Source organism: Canis lupus, chromosome 16, assembly GCF_048164855.1.
Source record: "Canis lupus baileyi chromosome 16, mCanLup2.hap1, whole genome shotgun sequence".
In the NCBI taxonomy this organism is placed as follows: Eukaryota; Metazoa; Chordata; class Mammalia; order Carnivora; family Canidae; genus Canis; species Canis lupus.
Genome location: NC_132853.1, coordinates 32,755,228 through 32,771,584, shown reverse-complemented (window position 1 = coordinate 32,771,584; position 16,357 = coordinate 32,755,228). Strand labels below are relative to the sequence as shown.

Below are 16,357 nucleotides of genomic sequence, written 5' to 3'. Positions count from 1 at the left end.
GGACAGAAAAAGTTCCCATCAAGCTCTATCAGCTTCCCATGTGGCCAACTTCTGACCATGGAACACTTTAAAAAGAAATCTTTTCAAGTATCTTCTCGGGTTTCAGCCAGGACAAACAGCAAATATTCCTGGCGGCACTGCACAACCCCCCCCCCCCCCCCCCCCCCCGCGCAAATGCATGGAGGCAAAAGACACCGCCCTCCCACTTTCAAAGATAAAACCACAAGATGGACTTTGGCAAGTCCTTTGAGAGCTGGCAACACGCACAGGACCCCAGCCAGAAGGAGCATAATCCACATTCCTGCCCGCCGGGAGCTCGCCCCAGATGGGGCGCCTCCCACCTCTCTGGATGGTCATCTTTTGGGGGCCTCTCCATCTGCGACCAAGACACGTTCTAAGGGGAACCCTGGGTGGCTCAGCGGTTTAGCGCCTGCCTTTGGCCCAGGGCGTGATCCTGGAGACCCGGGATCGAGTCCCACGTCGGGCTCCCGGTGCATGGAGCCTGCTTCTCCCTCTGCCTGTGTCTCTGCCTCTCTCTCTCTCTGTCTCTGTGACTATCATAAATAAAAAAAAAAAAAAAAAAAAAAAAAAAAAAGACACGTTCTAAGGACACAAAATGAGCCAAACAACAAAGCAACGGTTGTCTCCGGGAGGGCAAGGATGGGCAACCAGTGGGTACCCCAAAGCAAAGGGCGTCATAATTCAAAGATCCAAGTCTTGCCAATGTTTTTGTCTGACAGTCTGAGTTTGCAAAGAAGGAGGACATGTGAAATTTTACCTTTCCTTTCTTGCCCGGAGACTACAGGCAGAGAGATCAAGGTGGGAGGGAGAGCTGACTTCGGGAAGAATTCTTTCCTCCCCGAGGCTTCTGTGTCTTCTCAGGATCCCGCCTGCAGGCACTGGAGTGAGTAGGGAGCCCCGGTAGGCCTTATCCCGGCCACCGGGAACCACAGAAGAGGAAAATTAATTCTTCCTTTATTCTTTATGGCGAGAGCGCTTGGCGGAGACCTCGTTTACTCCAGGGCATCTCATAAATGAAGAAGTTTGTGCAGGTGAAAAGTTCTCCACGGTGGCCACGGCAATTCAAGATTACCTTTGGGAAGGCTAGCCTGCTTGTTCAGGCTTGCAATGAAATTGTATTCACCGGATGCCTCACGCCGGTGCCGGTCCAGCGTAAGGCAGACCCAACCCAGCCGGGACCCACCCCTTCCTGGTTTCCGAGTGGACCCAGAACGACGGACTCCATACGGTTTCTACGTCGGACCCGGTCCAGCCCCACATCCGGTCTGGTTTCTCAGTCAGACCAAGACTTCCGGTTTCTCCGTCTGAGGCTGGGCGACCTCGACTTCCTGAGTTTGAACGCGACCCAGTCAGACCGCAGACCCAGCGGGTCTCTAAATTGGACCCAGTCCAACTGCAGACCCGGTCTGGTTTCTCAGTCGGACCAAGACTTCCGGTTTCCACGTCAGAGGCCGTGTGACCTTGACTCCCCGGGTTTCTGAGTCGGGCCCGGTCTGACCCGAGACCCAGTGGGTGTCTAAGTCACACCCGGTTCCGAAAAGGCAAATGGCCAGAGTCTGAAAGCGCCTCCCACGGAGCTGCGGAGCCAGGATCCCAGCGCGACTCCCACCCCGGAGGCAGCAGGAAAGCTGCGGGCTCAGGGGGCGCCCCAGGTCGGTGCGGCCCAGGTCGGTGCCCTGGTGACCCCTGCCCCTGGCGGCTGCGTTGGGTATTGCAAGGTTACGCTCCTCTCAGGGTGGTCAGGGGTCTTATCCAGCAGATGACCTAACTAGGGCTCAGCAGGCAATTTCTGATTGACTGGCCTAAGATTTCATTTCTGGGGAGCCATAACTGCCTTTAAGTCTTGGTTTGCTGATGTTAGGGCTTAACCAAAGCAGCCCTGCTTTGGGCCTGTTGTTTTGTTTTAAACGACAGATCAGCTCATAGGTTTTAGTATACAGGGGAAATACAGAATTTCTTTCTTTTTTTTTTTAAGATCTAATTTATTTATTTATTTATGAGACACACAGTGAGAGAGGCAGAGACACAGGCAGAGGCAGAAATAGGCTCCATGCAGGGAGCCCGATGTGGGACTGGATCCCAGGACTCCAGGGTGACGCCCTGGGCTAAACTGCTGAGCCGCTGAGTCACCCAGGGATCCCCCAAAATACAGAATTCCTGGCTTTATATATAGCATTGTATTTTTCTGGATTTAATCCACATTCAAGTTTAACTTCTAAACACACACGATTGACATTCCGCACAGGCAAAACATCTCTACATCCTTAATGCCTGCTGCAGTTCTTGGTAAAGAGTAGGGACTCTGTAAATGTTTACTGAATTTCAGGGTTAAGTGTTTTTTTTTGTTTGTTTGTTTTTGTTTTTGTTTTTTATGATGGCCCGTATATGCCCATATTTTAAAAGTCCTATTTATTTTAAATAAATTTGAAATTTGATAAGATAGATCAAGCAGCGAGCAACAAGTCTAAGCAATCAAACTGAGCCTCCTTGCATAAGCTTGCAGAATCAGAATGTAAGTAAGAGTGTCAGGAATGGCTTGTAAATGTGTAAATCTTAAAACTAAGAGGACCTGCATTCAGATCTCCTCCTTTCTATTGGTATATAGCTATGAGCTCTGCCCTTGAAGCCAGGCAACTGATACTCTGATTGCTTTTCAAATTGAAAGCCTCACCTGCTGTTTGCAAACGTGTTCTCTTCTCTTTTGCCCCGTTATTGAACAAACAGGCATTGATTTCTATCTTCTTTTTTTTTTAAAGCAACAACATCCCACAGATATTAGATACAACCTTGCCTGCTTAGTGGAGGGTTTAAATGAGAGTCATTTTAAAAAAAAAGAAAGAAGAAAAGAAGAAAGAAAGAAAGAAAGAAAAAGAAAGAAAGAAAGAAAGAAAGAAAAGAAAGAGAGAAAGAAGAAAGAAAGAAAGAAAAAGAAAGAAAGAAGAAAGAAAGAAAGAAAGAAAGAAAGAAAGAAAGAAAGAAAGAAAGAAAGAGAAAAGAAAAAAAAAAGCCTACAAAACTAATTCCTGCACACTCCGTTGGTAGATTCCTGTTACGAAAATAATGAATCTGGTGTGACAGATGGAATAGGTTTAACTCACTAATTATTAATACACAGCTTCCTAGGGAGGAAAATATGTTGGAAGGTATTTATGACAGTATTACAGTGGAAGCAGTGAGGCAAACAGACATATCAAAGGTGGCTGATGATACCTACACTTAGTAAGCAAAGCTGAACTCTTCTTTTGGATGAAGATCAGCACTTATGTAGGAAATGTGTAAAAGGAAAGGAAAAGAAACTTGACATCACTGTCAAAAACAGAGCAGATCATGCTTATGGTGCTGAGCACTAGTGAGCCACATATTAAGTGGTATGTTACTAGTATTTATTTCAAAATATGTGTCTCACTTGAATTGTTATTGTACTGTACATATTTATTTATCTTAAAGTACTCTTAGCGTATGAATTTAGAAATAAGTGCATGGAAAGGGAATAAAAGTTGAGAGATTGAAAGAGAGACAAATTGATGACAACAGGAAAGACACTACCTCAAAATTCTCTGAATTTATTAAATATTTCGTGATTCATTCATCTACTCACTGAAACATTAAATCAATGACACGTTTATTGATTTATACCTTGTACTTTTCCTTGAGTATTATGTTTCTAGTTGTTCTGCATAAGCAGCTCTGATAACTTTACAGGTATACAGATATGAATAAATCATTACAGGGGTATATTTATTCATGACTAATACTAATACGCAAGAAAATTATATACTCATGGTTAAACAAACAAAAATACCATACAAAATTTGTAGACAGGACTTGATTTTATTACAAAGCTATCGCCAGCAGAAGGGGAGAGAGCGCAGACCAAATCTCAATGCTCAGGAATCCCTAACTCTGTGGGAGATTATAGATCATCTATGTTTGCTAATTGGCTTTACCGAAAGGAAAAGTAAATTTCCTCATTTTTCACATATCTTCATGATCAGAGGTGGTGACAACTTGGGGCAACTTATATGACCTCTCCACAGAAACTGAGAAACAGGAGCACTATATTCTTTGATATTTCAAAGAAATGGTTCCCAAGTTCTTGAACAAGACATTCTGGGGTTGTAAAACTGGCAAGAAAGTTTCTAAAAATGTTTATATTTCAAAGGGATAGAGAAATGATTTGTAATCACAAGTTTGTAAAATAAATGCTCTAGGAAAAGGAAGGTCAGGAGCTTATAGTTCGGAAGAAGTCAGTCAAACTGAGGGAGATGTCAAGACTGTCCTGGTTACCATACAGTCTGTCCAGCTTTGATGCCAAAACATTAAGTGTTCTATTTGATGCAAAATGCAACATGAGGCATGGTTTTGACTGTAAGTCATAATCTTCATTGACCAAAACAACTGCTTGTTTTGGAATATAGCAGCAAGCCACTGACAAACAGTATCTTGCAAAAAAACAAATACAATTAGAAAGAAGGAGAAGGGAATAGCATTTGTTGAGATTTTTCACGTTCCAGACCCTGCACTATGTGCTGTGTATGCGTTAACACTAACCCTGGTGTGTTGGTAATTGTGTGTGTTTAACAGATTGGGACAGTGAGGTTCTCGTGGGGTTTGCCTGATGTCTCAAAGTAGAATAGTTGTCAGAGTTGATATTTGGGTTTAATTTTGTCTGGTTTCCAAACACCATAAAGCATTTAATGATTCTACCTTTTAAAAGCATAGAGTTGCAGACTGAGAAATGAACAGTTTCAGTTGGATAGGAATTGACAGGATTGACAGAATCTTGAGAGTGAGGATGAGAGAAGGTAGCCTTATCCTGTAGCTCTTGTGAGTGGTAGAGATAGCTGGCATTTCTATTCCACCTCACATTAAATTCTTCTAGGAAATTAATCCATCCCTGTTTCTACTGTATGTGATTAAGCATCAGAGAGATGAATGTTTTTTAAAAGAAAAATAAGTTCATGGTATTGTATTCCAGATACTTTGGCAAAAGATTTTACATTAATGGATTGTACTCAACGAGATTTCCAAACAGTTGGGTATGTCCACATGATGTTATACTCTAGGAGAAACAGGTCATTGAGGAGTCTGAGGAAATGGACATACAGGCCAACTGTGCATTTTCCTGGAAATAGAATGGCTTCAACACCCCAGGGACCTGTTTTTCAGGTCTGCCTTCTTTCCTTTCTTCCTTCCCACATGGCAACAGTATATACAGTCATGATTTCTCTGCCTTCTACTTGTCATCAGTGAATGTTGTGGCTTCACATTAACAGAACTTTGGAGAAGAAGCAGAAACCTCAGTCCAGTATTACATAATCCTAGATTTTCAGGATATATTCTGATAATTAGCTTATTTTTATCTAAAAGTTTGGTATTGCAGAATATATATATATATATATGCATATATATATGTATATAGACTATATATCTGTAGACATGTATATATATAGAGAGAGACATATGTATATGATGGGGGAGAGGCTGAGTGAGAGAGAGAGAAACTGAGAGAGATTATAGATATTTATCAGTCCTCCTGAGAAAACTCTTGAAAATACCAGACAAAGAATAGTAAACTTCTACCACACCAGAGAATATTTTAAAGTTTTTCTTTCCTTAAAAATAAAGGTCTTAAAAATGCATTTATTGAAATATAAACCAGTAGAGAAAGTCATGCAAATCTTAAATGTAGAGGCCAAGAAGCTGTCACAAAGTCAATAAATCTTACAGACAGTAGTCAGGCCAAGTGTTTACAGCATCCCAGATCTCCCACTGTGTCCTCTTTCAGTCAGAATCCCTGCCTTGGTACACTAGGCAACCCTGATTTCCTGTATCCCATATGAGTTTCAGTTCCTGTGAAAGCCAGTCTAGTTTCAGTACGTCTTTACTCCTGGTGTGTAAACTTTTGGTTCTTAACCCACTAGGGTCCTGGGGTAATGGGTCTGAGCGTCTTTTCTTTTTTTTTTTTTTTTAAGATTTTTAAAAATTTATTCATGAGGGACAGAGAGAGAGAGAGAGAGAGAGAGAGAGAGGCAGAGACATAGGCAGAGGGAGAAGCAGCCTCCCTGTGGATGTGGGACTCAATCCCCAGATCCTAGGATCACACCTGAGTCGAAGGCAGACGTTCAACCACTGAGCCATCCAGGCATCCCTGAGCTTGTTTTCATACCCCAAAGGTCTGTCTACAACTCTACTCAACTTCTCAGCTGTTAAGCTGCCTCTTCCAGATGTCCTAGAAGAAAATAGCTCCAAATACTGGGCTTTTTATCCCTTGTCTCTAGTATCTTTTCCAGTCATTCCTCATTGTCTTATTACCACTCTGATGCTTTTGAGCAGAGTTTTTAAATTCAAATTTTCTTTTCATTTTCAGTGCGCAGGTGGGCACAAGCTACTTATTTTACCATTACCAGCAGCAGAACTCCCTTTCACAGACATTTATGCCACCCTCATAACACCATTTGACATTGGAATAGGATATTTGTGTATGTCTGTGTGTGTGCCAACAAGGAAATAGATTTAGAAAGGTTAAGCAATTTTTCCAACATTATATGCCTAGTAAATAGATGTCCTAGTCTTTCGCTCTATACACATGACTTTAATTTGCCTCTGAGAAGGGCATTCAAGAGTTTGAAAATACACTGGCTTCTAGTCACTCTCACAGGGCAGTCTTCATGTTAACATACCTTATTGGCACTTTACAAATAAAACCCCTTGAAATCTGAGCAGGATATAATCATTCATTACTAACTTTTGTCTCTGTAACACAGATTTAGTTTCACCAAAACCTTTCGATTATAGATTATTTTCAAGCATCCTTTAATTGAATTGGGGGTATGGCATCTTAGAGCCGATAGAACACTTTTCTTTTTGATTATTTTCCTCAGAAAGACTCAAATCAGCTTAATGTTTAAAATTGTGAGCTCCTGAGCTGGAATACCTTGACTCAATTTTGGTTCTGCTGCTTACTCTGGATTTTGCGTGAGTTAACACGTCACCTTTGTGAGCCTCAGTTTCCTTAGTGGCACAATGAAGCCAGTGAAAGTTCCTGTCACTCAGAAACATTGTGAGATCAAGTGTCTGCCCTGAGAACATTGGCAGAATGCTCAGTACATGTTTAGCACTTAATAAATATTTGCTATTGTTTTAATTTTATAGTTCCTTGAAGTCAGTGTTTATTATTTTGAGATCTCCAGTTTACTGTGTTTTTTATTGTTTCATAATTGTTTTTTATTGTTTTTTAATTGTTTCATATTGTTGGGTTAGACCAACTTGGCTGGGGTTATGGTGTGAAGATGAAATCTTTCAGAAGTTAGCAAAACTACATGTAGTCAATGCATGAAGTAAAAAACTTGCTACCATTGACTTTTTTTTAAAGATTTTATTTATTTATTCATGAGAGACACACAGAGAGAGAGGCAGAGATATAGGCAGAGGGAGAAGCAGGCTCCATGCAGGGAGCCCGATGTGGGACTCGATCCCAGGACTCCAGGAGCACACCCTGAGCCAAAGGCAGACGCTGAGTCAGGCTTCCCTGACTTTTCTTTCAAAGAGACTCTTGGTTCTTTTCAGTACGTGGGCAAAAATTGTAGGCTGTAACCGAAGTTCTTTATATATCCAGCCACAAAGAGACAAGTGGTTTCCCTCATTACTTAATTTATTTCATCACAGACCATCAGGAGATGGTCTGTATACAGTCCTGTATACATCAGGAGAAATGTCTGCTTTAGGGGGAATTGTGCTTGATTTTTCTGCTTTGTGATAGGTGCTGTTGCAACCAGTGAAGGAAGGGGAATTGTCCATTTTTAAAGGATATTGGATAATAACATAGGATATTGTCTAAATATTATCAGTTAATTCAACATTTGCAAATAATTTCTAGTACTTTTGGCATCTATCAGCCTTTAAAGCACATGTGGCTACCTGAACTCTCAAATACTTTACTGGCTGGTTGGTTTAGTGAGCAGATTGGTTTGTCTGGATTACATTTTCCATCTCCCCAATATAAGTACCTAGGTTGATTTTATAGAAAAAGCTCTGCTTATATTTTATTGTTGACATACTTAGCAAGGCTGGACCAAAAGGGAAAATTTCTTCTTTTTTGTTCTGAAAGTATCTGTACGGGCAAGGTCTGCTCTACCTCCTCTCTATTATACACAGACCTCTATGTCTTTGACATTCCCCAAGGAGACAAACATAAAGAAGCGAAATATATATACTACATCTTCTTTATCTATTCATCTGTCAAAGGACATCATGGATTATAAGGGAAAAGAGGGGAACTGAGTGGGAAAAATTAGAGAGGGAGACAAACCATGAGAGACTCCTAACTCTGGAAAACAAAGGGTTGCAGAAGGGGAGGTGGGCGGGGTTTGGGGTAACTGGGTGATGGGCACGGAGGAGGGCATTTGATGGAATGAGCACTGGGTGTTATACTAAATGTTGGCAAATCAAACTTAAATAAAAACAAACAACAACAACAACAAAAAAGAGCAAGGAAAAAGGAAAAAAAAAGCAAAAGAGAACTCATTGGAAAACTCAGGACCTTGTCTGGCCAACCCCTTCAACTACACATCCTTCCTTCCTTTTCTTTTTTTTTAAGATTTTATTTATTTATTCATGAGAGACACACAGAGAGAGGCAGAGACTCAGGGAAAGGGAGAAGCAGGCTTCCTATAAGGAGCCCGATATGGGACTCAATCCCAGATCCCGGGATCACACTCTGAGCCAAAGGTAGCCACTCAACTGCTGAGCCACCCAGGCATCCCACATCCTTCCTTCCTAACAGATAAAAAGGAGCTCCAATGCTCTGGGAAATTTGATGTACTTTCCTGTGTCTTTCTCAAGGTCAAATTGCAGTACTCATGCACTATCATCCACTTTACCTCCCTTACTGTTTCTTAATGCCCACACACCCATTCTGTTATTAATAACAAAGTATAATCTCCCTTTTTAAGCACTAATAAAATAGTGGCAGTGGCACAGCCTAGTGGATGAGATTGAAGGATACAGAGTCAAAAGATGGTTAAGATCTTGCTCTCCTCTTCACTAGCTCTGTGACCTTGGGGTTATTAATTTCCTTCCCCTGGCCTCGGGTTTATAATCTAGAAACTAATGGGAAGTAATTGTAGCCACTCTACAGAGTTTATGTGAGCATTAAATGAGATAATGCACATAAAACACTTAGTATATAGTATGGGAACAGTAAATCCTCAACAAAGGGCAAGTATTATAATTAGAAGTCCCAGCCTGCTATATCAAAAGGAGATGAAGCTTTCTTGATTTGAACCCTAGTCACATTATTTCCCTCATTTTTCACATCTGTTAAATTAGAGTGATAAACCCCACACCTAAGGGCTGTTAGGTGAAACATTTAGTCTGACACTCAAGATCATAAAATTCATAGGGTTAGGAATGAAAAGGATAAGACATGCGTAAGTATTTTTCTTAGATCATAACTTAATAAATTGAACTTCCCTTATCCTTCCACAAATATAGTTAATTTTATCTTGTGGTACCCCTGGAATTAAAATCCCCCTAGTAAGTTGTTCATCCATGATCAATAGCTAAATTTGCAAATTGGACTTTGGATTGCAAGACCACTGAGAATTACTACTTAGGTCCCAGCTAGAGGAGTCTAACGGAGACTTTCACAGGGGACAGAGGCAGTTGATGAAACTTCTCCATGTGTTCTTCTCAATTGAGCTGGCTGTTTAATTGATTCTAAAATCAATTTTCAATTAGTGGTGCTTTGGCATTTCATATTAGCTATTAAAATTGTGAGGAAGGATAAAAAGAAAAGCATGTGATTTAGTAATTGCTTTTGCCTACCTCAAAAACACAATGGAAACTAAAAGTTAGAGATACTGTTGCAATATGATGCATTGCAAAAGAATGCAATGCTTTAAAACACATAAGGAACTGGGGTAGATTTACTTGCAGGTGGAATGGATGTCAGCTGGCTGCCCTGATAATTACCTATTCTTTCCTTGTGTTATCTTCCATTCTTCAGCATTCAAATCCAGCATACTCTCCTGTTTTTACTCTAAAAATTTTGAGAAAAAAGAGAGGAAGGATTTAAAAGAGAAAAATGAAAATGAAACAGGTCTAGGTTTATAAGATATGACAGGGGGTTTGTCTTTGAAAGTCTCACTTTGGGCCTTTGTATCACAAAACGTATGACCCAGCATATGCCTCTAAAGCAGAGTAAAGAGCCACCTCTCTTTCAAAAAAAAGAGATATCCTTGTTCACATATTCATGAACCAGATTGTTTACAATCTTGGCAATTCTGCAAACCCCACAGTGCTACGGTTTGTGTGCTAGGTTTGAATCAATCAGAAGTTGTTCAAACCAGAGGGAGCACAGAATTTGAAAGAATTCCTTAGCAGCAGTAACTATAGCCCAGATCAGGAAGATTGTTCCTCAAGGCATCTTTATTCATATGTATATAGGATCAGTCCAGACCGGCTGGTGGAAAGTACAAAACTACTTTATTAATAAGAATATTTAGGTTATTCATATATCACGTATTTATTTTTTCTAAATATTTCTATTAGTAAAGTTTTCCTATACTTTATATATGTACACACATATATAAAGTTCTTATATACACATATAAACTTCTTAATATATATGTATTTGAGGTATATATAAAATAATTCTGTTTTATATATCCCTTAGTGGAGGTCTTATAGGAAGTTGCTTCTTATATTCCTTTTTTAGCTTGCATTTCCTGTCTTTCTTTTCTGCCCATCCAAGCAGGTAAAACTGTGATGGAGGTAGGCAAAAATCGGTATCACAAAAACTTTGGGGCCATTAGGCATAAACTTAAGTAAACAAAGACACAGTTGTCACTTTGGAAAGGTAGATAATTCCTTATATTGCATCACTAAGAAAGCCTTATACAGTGTCTGGCACTTAGTAGGTGCTAATTATTGTCAACGAATGAATACTGAATGAAAGTGATCTTTAGAGAATGGTTGGATCCAGGTGTCTGCCTGGATTACTCTGCACCCATAAGCGTATAAACACATTTCCTTTCCCCACTTCCAGAGGAGAGCACTGCTGTGCAACTCTCCATATCAGTTTTCATGGGCTAGTTGGCTGTCAGTTTGATGCACATTCTAACTGCAAGCAGAGCAGCATGAGCATGTCAATAAGGCCCTATCAAACAAGTTCACACTCATGAACATCACAAAGAGAAATGTCTTTCATGTTTTCGGTCTACCAGTGGTTTTCTCCTTCTGCAGATTATGCTGACCACTCAGCCCAGACTGTCCAGTACATGGAATGTGTGGCAGCTAATGTGTGTTTTGAAGTTTTAAGCCAGTCTATTCCTGCAAATGTTCAGTGGGTCCCAGTCATGAGAACCAAAGAGAATTAAATATGCATATTTATTTATTTTGCCTGACAGGTTCATCATCATATTTTCAAATTTTAATTTCCCATCACAAAACTAACACCATATAAACAAAAAGTTATTGAGTTAAATAAGAGAAAATCAGTGCAATGGAAATATCAATCAAAGATTTTTGCCTGGGGTAATACCATTGTATGCCATTTGAAAATTTGTTTAGCAAACATATTTAGGAATGTCTAATCTAAACTACTAATGTAATGGCTAATTGAGAAGAGTCTCAGGAGATATATTGAACTGTAAAGTAAAATCAGTCTCATTTTACAAACCTTATACAAATGGCTTTAAAATCATGAGATTCACTCTCCATAGGGCACACGAGAAAAATAATCTCATAAATTTACATACATATATTTAGTACATAGCTGGATGACTAGAACTTCCTGTGTCATTGCTAAAAACAACACATATCATAAGTCCTACCATAATAAAATATAATGGTGCTTTCAACATTTAATGTTAATCTTCACAGTTATGCAAATTAAGAATCAGTATGTTCACATGTGTTTTTGTTGTTGTTTTGTTTTGCTTCACATGTTTTCAGATGAGAAAACTAAGTTCAGAGTTCCTTTAGCTTGCCTGCTGTGGCATAGTGGCTCAAGAGCACAGCCAGTAGTCTAGCAGTAAGATGCAGCAATCATGGATTTTTATTTAAAAATTTTCTCTTTCCTCTGCCATACAAACCTTAACAGTGGGAAGAAACTATGTTGTTTCCTTTGGGGAAATATAGGGTGATTATTCATACTATTTGGATTCCAATTGTAAAAGTGTTGCACTGCATCTTTGGATGGGAACCTAGAGACCTAACAGCAGAATTCCCAAAATAAGTCTTTCTGCCCAGTAGCTATGTTCAGTGCTCTTATTCTGTTTACTTAGGGAAGGCATTTCTCCCTGTATTTGCTGACTGCTCTTTCTAAGTAAAGACACTTAACAAGGAAATAATGGCCCCATGGGTGAAAATCATAAAATGGAAAACCCCAAGGCATGTACATTTTATTACATTAGATTAAAGACACACCATCTACCATAATCCATCCAGTAAACAAAGGAGAAGCAAGCAAGAATGCTAAGCGAATCTTTTTTATTAAGAAAATAGCTTTATCAGTTCTATAATGTTCATTAAATTAATATATATTTATTGTAGAAATTTGTATAATAAAAAAACCCCGACAAAACTGTATAAAACTCACCCAAAACACTAGCTAAAAATAAGCATTCTTTTACATTTTTCTAATGTCTTCAAATAATTTTTTTTAAACCTGAGATTAGACCCTGTGTACTGTTTTGTAGTTTGGTTTTTAATTACTAATATAAATTGAGAATTTTTTCTTTTATTATGTGTTCTTATAAAGAATTCTAACATTTGCCTATTACTGTGTCATATGTATAATGTAACTAATTCCTTATTATTATTCATTTTGATGACTCCTATTTCATGAAATTAACAGTTTGATAAACAATTTTCTATATAAATGTTAGAAAGGGAATTCTCCGTCTAAAAGGACTATGTACTTTTTAAGGAGTTGTGAGACATGTAGTCAGATACGTAAAGCCTTTCTAGACATATTAAACCAATGTGCTGCATGTGTATAAGTGTGTTAACCCACAGCCATTCTAGTATTAGATATTTGCATTAAAAATAGTTTGAGAAGGTGATATCTGGTGTCTTAATATTTTATATTTACTTGACATTGAGCTTGATTATTACATATATTTGTAGATGTACACATTTTTTATTGGACATTTAAAATTTTTTCCTAATGGGAATGTTTATCTTTTTATATTGATTCCAGGAGCTATTTAGATATTAGGACTAATTTATATGTTAGGACTAATAATCCTCAGGTTGTTATTATATTGCAAATATTTTCTCCAGGTTTTGTCTTTTCCATTTTATTTGCCTTTTTATGCACTAATACATGATTTTCTCTCTTACTTGAAATCTTAAAAAGTCTCCTTAACTTGATATACATACACACATGAATACACATATCCAAGGAAGTGGAAAAATATTTTTTTTTTTTTTTTGGAAAAATATTGCAATATGCTAGTATCCATATTAGTAAGTATAAAGTTGTCCACAACATTCCCTAATTATCCTTTCATTATCTGTAAACTCTGTAGTGATGTCACTTCTCTTATTCCTATTATTGGTAACTTGTGCTTTCTCTTTCTTTTGTTTTGCCTGATCAGTCTGGCTTTGGGGTTTCATCAGTTTTATTCTTGTCAAAGAATTAACTTCGGTTTTAAAAGCAAGCACTAGAAAAAGTATTAATGGATTAATAGTACATGGTATAAAATGCTCAAAAAAGAACCAACTAGCACCATATACAAAATAGTAACTAACACAGCTCTATAAAAAAATTACTCAGGCTTGTTTTTAGAAGAAATAATTGGTCAACACTGTCAGGATTATTAAATAGTAGTATATATAGTGCTTTTGGTTTTATTTATTTATTTTTTTAAAGCAACTCTGCATTAAGGGGAAGCATGTAGGAGAGTTTAGCATAAGAATATGTGAAGAATTCAGGATAAAGACATTTGAATTATAAAGGTACTGTTATTTAGCATTGATGGATCAGTCAGGTGTGGTAATATTTCCAAAAGACCTTCAGAGAAAGCTACTTCCACTCTTTGAATAAAAATCATTAATGTTACCTCGAAAAATATTAGAGAAATTCTGTAGAAGAGTTTAGATTATATTTCCCTTGAAAAAATAATAATAACAAAAGGAAACGTCAACAGATTGTGAAAGTGTAAATTAGTACAATTCCTTTGAAATAAACATTTTGGCAATATGTGATTCAAACAAGTATTAATACTTTGATCTGGCAATTCTCAGTCTGGGAATCTTTCCTGAGGAAATAAACTGAAATGAAGAAAAATCTTTATGCCAAAAAAATATGTTTATTGTAGCGACATTGTTTTTTAATTGTGAAAATTCGAAGACAACTCTTTGCCCCAAGATACAGCAATAGTTAAATTAATTGGCTTATCCAGTCATTTGAGTACAATATAATCATTGAAATGTTTACAAGGACCATATAATAACTTTGAAAATGCTTGTAAAATAATGTTGAGTAAGTTAAGAAGGATTATGCACAGTCAATTATAATTCTTAATAAGTAAATGCAGATAAGAAGGACCCAGCAAGTCCACATATTAATGGTATTCATTTTAAAGGAGGATGGAATGGTAGAAAACAAAACAGTAGTTATAGAATAGGGACTGGAATCTAAACTAGTCAGCATGTGTTATCTGTGTCTCATTGTGTTATATGTAACTTAGGTAAGGAACTTGGTATGGTCTTTTCCTTAATTTCCTCAACTTTTTGAAATGAGGGATAAAATCAGTGTTATATCATAAGAGTAACTGTTTTACTAAGTTGTTGTATTAAATGAACTATTTAGAACAGTACCTAAACTGAAATAAATGCTATGCAAATACTAGCTATAGTTTGGGTGACAGATGATGTGTATTTCTGTATTGCATTTTCTGTATTTTTAATTAGTAATATTTTTATAATGAAATCACAGCAGATAACTAGCAGAAACTCGCTTATCAAAAATTCCTGCATTCTGTTTTCTATATTCAAATCAGTGGGTGTGAGGAAAAAGCTAGAGAATTCTGGTTTCCAAATTTAGCTCCAATAGCAAGAGGATTTACAAATTTTATGCTCAACTTGACAGAACTGCTGCATGCTTCCTTCTCTACCTGTGTGGTATTCTTACTTTCTCCATCAGCACAGTCAGGCAAACATAATCAAACTTTCATAGATTAGCTTATGTCAATTATTGATTGTCCTGGTTTATTTATTTTTTATTTTTTTTTAAATTTTTTTATTTATTTACTTATGATAGTCACAGAGAGAGAGAGAGAGAGAGGGAGGCAGAGACACAGGCAGAGGGAGAAGCAGGCTCCATGCATCGGGAGCCTGATATGGGATTCGATCCCGGGTCTCCAGGATCGCGCCCCGGGCCAAAGGCAGGCGCCAAACCGCTGCGCCACCCAGGGATCCCGATTGTCCTGGTTTATAAACATCAAAACAATATTGAAAAAAACCAGAAAATCAAATTCAAATTGCTTGGGTTCAGTGTTTTTGACATCATAATTTGTGAAATATTTAATAGCTCTAAGAGCAACTTTTCTTATTCAGTAAATGCACCATCATCCAAAATGTCTTTTGCCCACAAATCAAAAAAAAAAAATGTGTATTTTTATTGGATAAGCTAGAAGATTATGAAATTTAAATATAATGATATATGGCCAACTTATATATGGTAGATAAAGGAAACTCTTTCAAAAGCCTTAGAATACAGTGCTTATTTAACTGGAATGAATTTTTACTGATTTATCAGTCCCTTCCACTTAACGGTTCTACTGTTACCATTATTTAATATTCTTTCCTAACACCCATCAACCATGTTCACATAAAAGTCCACAACTTTTAAGGAGAATATTTCTAAGAACCATTTTAATTGCAAATAGGAAAAAAAAGCAACTCAAGTAGACTTTAAAAAAAGGCATCTATCAGTTTACATAGTTTAAAACTACAGAATTAGTTTTGATTTTAGGCACAACTGAATGCAGAATCTCACACAATCCGTCAGTACCAAGTAATTGTTGGTGTTTTTTTTTTTTTTTTTTTTGCTAATTTTTGCTGTACATTTCTTTTAAAAAAATTTTTTAGGACTTTTAAAAAATTTATTCACGAGAGAGAGGGGGGTGGGGTGGGGTGGGGTGGTGTGGGGGCAGAGACACAGGCAGAGGGAGAAGCAGACTCCATGCAGGGAGCCTGATGTGGGACTCCATCCCGGGTCTCCAGGATCAGGCCTTGGGCTGAAGGTGGCGCTAAACCACTGAGCCACCTGGGCTGCCCTTGCTGTATGTTTCTAAGTTTTTGCTATATCCATAGGCAGGCT

General features: G+C 37.9%; 1 long non-coding RNA gene across 1 annotated transcript in view; it reads right to left on the bottom strand.

Annotated features, from left to right (window-relative positions):
• The window catches only part of LOC140606502 (uncharacterized), a 72,047-nt gene extending 70,365 nt beyond the window's left edge, over positions 1-1,682 (bottom strand). The window contains exon 1 of the long non-coding RNA XR_012008853.1: positions 779-1,682. This is a non-coding gene — a long non-coding RNA (uncharacterized lncRNA). The remainder of the gene's footprint in view (positions 1-778) is intronic.
• Positions 1,683-16,357: the final 14,675 nt, after the last annotated feature.